An 8,812-nucleotide genomic window follows, 5' to 3' on the forward strand; every position below is an offset into this window, starting at 1 on the left:
AATGCTGTCAGGGTAAATCCGCCCAGTGTGCAGCAATGGTCATCCACTTCATGTGGGTCAAGTTCTGCCTGAGGTTTAGTTACATATGGACTCCTACACTATGACAAATGTGGCTGGTTGTTCAGGGGTCTGGAAGGAGTGAGATTTATAAATTTTTGACAACCAGATATGGAGGATAAGAAGAGGCATGAACATGGATCTATGAGAGAGTATTAAGTGACTGCTGTTCCTGAGTGTTAGATGTATCAGGAGGAGAGATAGTATAGAGCCGTGCTATAATACTATCCCTCAAAATAATCAACATATTTTGACATATGTGACAATTGGATTATGTCAAACACCATCCACCTAAAACATACTGTAAATAGTCTTTACTGGAACTCAAGCATATTTGCAATGTAGATTTGTTTTTCTGGGACATATGTGACAATTGGATTTTGTCAAACACCATCCACCTAAAACATATTGTAAATAGTCTTTACTGGGACTCAAGCATATTTGCAATGTAGATTTGTTTTTCTGGTTCACAGTGTCTTTACTAGTACCGCTATCTAAATGCCCACAGTCTCTGATTTACTGACATAAAATTGCACATGACATTGTCTCTGACCAAGTGATTCACTGTGTGGCCAAAAAGATGTGAAAATTGGTACGTGACAATGGGAAGTACTGGTTATACCACTTACTGAACTATCCAAAATTTGCTAATCTTGCAGTCCAAGAAACTAGCCCCATAATACCTCATATAAAGTGTCAATTTGGTGAGAAATCCTGTGAAGTTGGTGTACTGTCCATTAGGATGCAGTGTGTATTATAGACGAATGATATTCTGTGCTCAAAGGGAAAAACGCATGTATCCAGAAATCATGGGTGAGTGAACACTGCAGTGGGCCACTCACCATCACTCCCAATGTTTGTGCTTTCTGCTTTTGAAACTCAAAGTTCTATCAGTCCGGAGATCTTCATTCCAGTGGGAGAAGTTTCCACTCAAGTTATAGTAGGCATTTCACTAAACTTAAGGTCCTCTGCTGCTAGGTTATTTTGTTTTTCTCATGTCAGGAAGGCAGTAGGGAAAGAGGAACTATCTTGCTCATAGGGTAATTAATTAACCTTGTTCATCATGAAGATGAATGGGGGCAATTGGTTTGTGCATTAGGGCCAATTGTAGTATGCCATAGCCCATTTCAGCTCTAAATAGGAAATTACAACAACCATGGCCTAAATAAAATTATGAAAACCAGTATATTATGCAACAAAGTAAGCCACTTAGACAAGAAGTGCTGGTTGAGGGCAAGGGAAATCTAAAATGGGTGAAAGAGGGAGGAAAAAATAAATATAGCCTTGGCACCAACTGTAACAGCAGGGCTTTTGTGTATCTCATTAACCTCTGCTTTTATATTTTTCCACTGAATTATGATGAATCACCACCTTGGAAAAAAAAACAGAGTTTGGTTGGAATACACTTAATGTAAAACATAATGGGACGTCACCAGTGCAAGGGATTCCTGAAGCAGATATATGAAATTCTCAACCTAGGTCGCTTCATCTCTCCTCTACTGCTGCTCTGCTTCTAATTGTGAGCACCTGTGACTCTCTTGAGGCTTGTCTTCAAGCTGCTTTTTCCTCATGCATAAACTGTTGCAGCTTCCTAAGAATTTACATCTTCCAGGTGTGGTCTTCAATAGATGACCGACTACTGTAGCAGTATAAAAGCTTATTTCCTTAGCTTAAGTATGAAAAAAAAAAAACCACATATGGGTCTTAATTTACCTTCCAGACTTCCCCTGCAAAGTCAGGCTGAAGCTACACTCCATGGAACTTTGATTAAAATCACCCCCATGCTGGGCTTTGTCCCCTTGCCTGTCCTGCTTTCTTCACTACCTTACTGGTTTCCTACTTGCACATAAATTCTTCTCAAGATGTGTTTCCGGCAAGTGCACCCTAAGATTACTTCTTACAATGTGCACAATTATGGAGATACAATTTCGAACAAGACAAACATGATCCTTCTCTTACTAGAGCTCATTTCATAATAGGTCTTAACAGTTAATTATGGATTTTAGTAATTTTAATGCAGGTCAGAAACAGCCAACTGCAGTGACTAATCACTGGGGCATTTTTAGATCAAATTGATCAAAATCTGACAGTCTCATCTCTGTCTGTTCCTCTGCCACCAAGGTGCAGACTGTTGCTGTATTCACTTCTAGCACAAAGCAGTGAGTGTGAACTTGGAGCACCAAGAAGTGTAGAGTCCCTTTTAAATAACTATTCTTTCATTCTTAGTGGAATGCACATACTAATTCTCTGAAGTTAAATTATAGTTACGCCCTACCCAGAAACACTTCACGGTCTCTCACCTAAGACCACTGGAGGCAGACTCTTATAATTTAGAAATTATATCCACATACAAGGAATATAACATATCAAATTAACTTGTCATATCAAATTAACATAAATTTGATATGACAACAAGTAATCGCCAATCTAGTAAAAAACTGTAGACAATGACAGAAAAGTGACATTGCTTATCAACATGACAAAATGAAAAGACCAAGGAAACTCCATTACAACAAAATACCCTAGCACGGTGGGAAAACATACAGCAGGAAAAAAAACAATTTGAAAAAGAAAACATAGCTATATCAATATAAAGTACTTATACCATTTTAAAACATAGCTATATCCATATAAAGTACTTATACCATTTTATTAGAACCAATAGAGGAATTACTGTGTAGTGCCACAAGAATGATTAAGCAAGTAATCAAGAAGATATTATATGAATAAACTTGTAAGTCTGAAAAAACATAGTCACAAAATGTGTAAAGTGGAAAGACAATTATATAGTTAATCATGGTATAATTTCTTACCCAAAAAAGAAAATAAAACAAACTATATTTTACAACACACACACACATACACACACAAATACACGCAGACACACACAAATCTAATTATTTCATTACAAAATGTGAAAACAAAACTTTAAATTATTTGAATAAAAATATATAAAAACTATATTCTTAATTTGAGGATATCAAATAAATTTTTAAGCAACACACCAACAGCAAACCTACATAGACAATATATTTAAGTTTAATATTATTTAAAATTACACATAGTGATCTGTACATCAGAAACAAATAGAACAGATGAAAATGTAGCTACAGATGGGGAGCTATAACGGATTTGCTGACCCTGGGTATCCATGAGGGATTGGTTGTAGGACTCCCATAGATACCAAAATTCATGGATGCTCAAGTCCCTGATATAAAATGGCATCGTAGTTGCATGAAACCTACACACATTCTCCCGTATATTTTAAATCAACTCTAGATCACTTATGATACTTAATACAATGTGGATGTTATGAAAATAGTTGTATTTTTTGGAGAATAATAATAAGAAAAAAGAATTCTGTGCATGTTCCGTACAGACGCAACTATCCATTAAAAAAATATTTTCTCGTCGTTGAGAAAGCCTGAGTCCTGTCCTCTCGCTCTCCTCCTGGAACAGCATGAGCTTCACCACTCGCTCCACCTTCTCCACCAACTACTGGTCCCTGGGCTCTGTCCAGGCACCCAGCTAGGCGCTGGTCAGCAGAGCAGCCAGCATCTATGCAGGCCCTAGGGGCTCTGGTTCCCAGATCTCCGTGTCCCACTCCATCAGCTTCCAGGGCGGCGGTCCTGACCGCGGGGATGGCCGGGGTTCTGGCAGGAGTGGGAGGCGTCCAGAACGAGAAGGAGACCATGCAAAGCCTGAACGACTGCCTGGACTCCTACCTGAACAGAGTGAGGAGCCTGGAGACCGTGAACCGGAAGCTAGAGAGCAAAATCCAGGAGCACCTGGAGAACAAGGGACCGCAGGTCAGAGACTGGAGCCATTACCTCAAGACCATTGAAGACCTGAGGGCTCAGATCTTCGCAAATACAGTGGACAATCCCCGCATTGTTTTGCAGATTGACAATGCCCGTCTTGCTGCTGATGACTTTAGAGTCAAGTATGAGACAGAGCTGGCCATGCACCAGTCTGTAGAGAGCAACATACATGGGCTCCACAAGGTCACTGATGACACAAATGTCACTCAGCTGCAGCTGGAGACAGAGATCCAGCCTCTCAAGGAGGAGTTGCTCTTCATGAAGAAGAAGCAGGAAGAGGAAGTAAAAGGTCTATAAGCCCAGATTGCCAGCTCTGGGTTGACCATGGAGGTAGATGCCCCCAAATATCAGGACCTCGCCAAGATCGTGGCAGACATCTGGGCCCAATATGATGAGCTGGCTCGGAAGAACCAAGAGGAGCTGGACAAGTACTGGTCTCAATAGATTGAGGAGAGCACCAGAGTGGTCACCGCGCAGTCTGTCGAGGTTGGAGCTGCTGAGATGATGCTCATGGAGCTGAGACGTACAGTCCAGTCCTTGGAGACTGACCTGGACTCCATGAGAAATCTGAAGGCCAGCTTGGAGAACAGCCTGAGGGAGCTGGAGGCCCGCTACATCCTGCAGATGGAGCAGCTCAACGGGATCCTGCTGCACCTGGAGTCAGAGCTGGCACAGACCCAGGCGGAGAGACATTGCCAGGCCCAGGAGTAAGAGGCCCTGCTGAACATCAAGGTCAAGCTGGAGGGTGAGATCACCAACTACCACTGCCCACTGGAAGATGGCAAGGACTTCAATCTTGGTGATGCCCTGGACAGCAGCAACTCCATGCAAACAATCCAAAAGACCACCACCTGCCAGATAGTGAATGGTAAAGTGGTGTCTGAGACCAACGACATCAAAGTTCTGAGACATTAAGCCAGCAGGAGCAGGGTACCCTTTGTGGAGCAGGATGCCAGTAAAAAGTTCAGAGGAAAAAAAATTTCTATCTGCTGTAGGTTGAATCTGGGAATGTAGAAGATGAATGTAGAAGATAACTATCACTGACAGAGAGGGCTGATTGTATTTCCAAAGCCTGTGCAAATAACACAAAGAAACTCATTAAATCAATAAAAGGTTAAAAGCGGTGGCGGTCGCCTGTAGTCCCAGCTACTCGGGAGGCTGAGGCAGGAGAATGGCGTGAACCCGGGAGGCGGAGGTTGCCGTGAGCCAAGATAGCGCCACTGCAGTCTGGCCTGGGCGAAAGAGCAAGACTCCGTCTCAAAAAAAAAAAAACAAAAAAAACAAAAAAAACAAAAATGGGCCTAGTATGCTGAGACACTTAGCAGAAGAGAAAAAGAGAAGGCAAAATATATATATATATATAAAAGAAGTTTTTCTTTCTAGGAATTACGTGAACAAATATGCAAATGTACTCAACATATCATTATAACCATTAGATTGGCAAAAGTTAAAGTGTGAGCAAATTACACTTTGATAGTGACAGGCAGAAATGAGAATTCTCATATACCCACTGTAGACAACAACTGTGCACTATTAACAAATCTATAAGTTGTACCAACCTTATCACATATGTACAAGAGAAAAAGACCTGTGTATATTTTCTTTACCCATTGTTTATAAGAGTTACAACCTGCAAAAGAATCATATTCATTGCCAGGGGAAGAGATAAATGATTAGTGTCTACATCTACATTAAGAAATAACATGTATAGTCAGTCCCTAGGAAATTTCACAAAGATACATATATAAGAATATACATAGTACTATTTTATAATAGCAAAAATTTGGGCCCTATATATATGCTTTTAATAGAATGTTTTAAATTTATAATTGATGCATAAAAATTATGCATATTTGTGGGGTACAATGTGATGTTTTAATGCATGTATACACAGTGTAAAAATCAAATCAAGGTAATTACAACATCTATTTTAAACATTTAACATTTCCTTGTTGTGACAACATTCAAATTCTTTTCTAGCCATCTTCTTGAAATATACAATAATAAACTGTTATTTGCTATAGTCACCCTACTTTATAATAGAACAAAAAAAGTTATTCTTCCTGTCAAACAGTAGCTTTGTAGCCGATGACCAACCTCTTCCAATCCTCCTCTCCCCACTACACTCTCCAGCTTCAGGTAGCCACTCCAATTTCACTGCTTCTATGACATTGACTTTCTGAGATTCTACATATGAGTCAGATCATGCTGTATTTGTCTTTCTGTGCTTGGCTTATCCCACTTAGCATAACATCCTCTAGGTTCATCCATGTTGCTGCAAATGACAGGATTTTATTCTGTCTTATGATTGAATAGTATTCCATTATGTATGTGTGTATTCCATTATGTGTATACATACACACACATACACACATATACACACATATATATACACATATATACACACATATATACATATACATATATATTACAAACACACATACACACATAAATATATGTCACATTTTTTGATCCATTCATTGTTAGATGGGCATTTAGGTTGACACTGTATGTTGGCTATTGTAAATAGCACTGCAATAAACATGAATATTCAGACATCTCTTTGGAATTGCAATTTGCTTTGCTTTGGATGCATACCCAGTAACGAAATTGCTGAATAATGTGGGAATTCTATTTTGAATTTTTTGAGGAACCTCCATACTATTTTCCATAATGGCTGTACTAATTTTTATTCCCACCAGCAGTATGTAAGAGTTTCCTTTTCTCTGCATCCTTGCCAGCATTTATTATTTTTTAAATTTTGACAATATCCCTTCTAACCTGGAGTAGGTAATGCCTCACTGTGGTTTTAATTTGCATTTCTATAATGATTAGGGATGTTGAACATTTTTTCATATGTTGAACATGTGTTTCATATGTTGAACATTTCTGCTGGCCATTTGTATGTCTCCTTTTGAGAAATGTCTACTTAGGTCTTTTAGTCATTTTTAATTTGAATTATTTATGTTTTTTATATTGATTTGCTTGAGTTTCTTATGTAGTATAAATATTAACACTTTTTCAGATGCATAATTTGCATATACTTTCTCTCACTTTATAGGTTTTCTCTTCACTTTTTTATTATTTTCTTTGCTGTACAGAAAAAAAAGAAACATTCAGGCCAGCATTCCTGATGAACAAATCCTTAACAAAACATTAGCAAATAAAATTCAACAAAACATTAAAAAGATCATACACCATGATCACATGAGATTTATTCCATAGATGCAAGAATTTTTCACCATATGCAAATCAATAAATGTGATATATTAACAAAATTACTCACAAAAATTATATGATCATTTCAGTAGATGCTGAAAAAACATTCAATACAATTTTAAATCCTTTCATGGTAAAAACCTTAAACAAACTGAATCTAAAAGAAACATACTTTCACACAATAAAGGCCATATATGACAAACTTACAACTAACATCATACCGAACAGGTAAAAGTTGAAATCTTATCTTCTGAGATCTGAAAGAAGACAAGGATGCCAACTTGTATTTAACATAGTACTGGAAGTTCTAGCCAGAGCAATAATAGGCAAGGAAAAAAAAAGGACACCCAAATTGGAAAAGAGGGAATCAAATTGTTCTTGTTTGCCAATGACATGATTATATATAGAGAAAACATTAAAGACTCCACCAGAAATTTGGTAGAACTAATGAATAAACTTAGTAAAGTTTCAGGATACAAAATCAAGATACAAAAATCAATAGCATTTCTATATGTCGATAGCAAACTATCTGTAAAATAAGTCAAGAAAGCAATTTCATTCACAATAGCTATGAAAAAAAAAGATCTAGAAGTAGATTTCACTAAGGAGATGAAAAGACCTATGCAATGAAGACTGTAAAGCATTGATGAAAGAAATTGAAGAGAGCACAAATAAATGAAAAGACATCTTGTGTCCAAGGATTGGAAGAATTAATGTTGTTAATGTTGTTAAAATGTCCACACTACTCAAAGCAATTTACAGATTCAATGTAATCCCTATCAAAATACCAATGACATTATTCCCACAAAGAAAAAAAATCTTTAAACGTATGTGGAAAGGCAAAAGACACTAGATAAACAAACTAATCCTGAGCAAAAATAACAAAGCTGGAAGTATCATGACACTCCCTGACTCCAAAATATAGTAACCAAAATAGCATAAAACTGGGTATAGTAACTAAAATAGCATGGTCCTGGTGAAATAAAAGGCAAAACAGACATATACATCAAAGGAACCAAGTAGGAAATACAGAATAAATCTATGCATTTATAGCCCCCCAATTTTTCATAAACATACCAAGAACATACTCTCGGGAAAGGACAGTCTTTTCAATAAGTGGTGTGGGGAAAACTGGGTATCCATGTGTAGAGCAATAAGACTAGACCTGTATCATTCACGGTATACAAAAATAAACTCCAATGTATTAAAAACTTAAATGTAAGACTCACAACTATGAAATTACTAGAAGAAAACAAAAAGGAAATGCTTCATCAAATTGGACTGCATAATGATTTTTTTTAGATAGGACCTCAGAGGCACAGTCAACAAAAGTAAAAACAGTCCAACTTACATATTTCTTAGTGCTCTTCTCAGGGCATTGCATGTGTTAATAAGTCTTCACAAAAACACTTTGTGGTAGTTTTAGACAGTGTCCCACATTTACCAAAAGGGAACTAAGGCACAAAGTCACTCAGAATACTGCCAAAAGCTGTTCATCAAATGAAAATAGAGTTGAATCATAAACCCAGTCACCATGGCTGTAGAACCCATCATTTTAACCATTATGATAAGTATTCATTGTGAGTATGAGAATTAAACAGTGATGTATTTATGCAAGAGCACACTGTATATATAGTATTTGAAATAATTAAAATTATATTACATGTATTAACCTTGATTAACCTCAAAATGTTTATGTGAGGCAGAAAAAAATG

The 8,812-nt window shown here is 37.4% G+C and overlaps 1 pseudogene; it reads left to right on the forward strand.

The window, feature by feature from the left end:
- The first annotated feature begins 821 nt into the window (after positions 1 to 821).
- On the forward strand, positions 822 to 4,793 carry LOC100439323 (keratin, type I cytoskeletal 18-like; annotated as a pseudogene).
- The last annotated feature ends 4,019 nt before the right edge of the window (positions 4,794 to 8,812 follow it).

The sequence above is a fragment of the Pongo abelii genome, chromosome 3 (assembly GCF_028885655.2).
Source record: "Pongo abelii isolate AG06213 chromosome 3, NHGRI_mPonAbe1-v2.0_pri, whole genome shotgun sequence".
NCBI lineage: Eukaryota > Metazoa > Chordata > Mammalia > Primates > Hominidae > Pongo > Pongo abelii.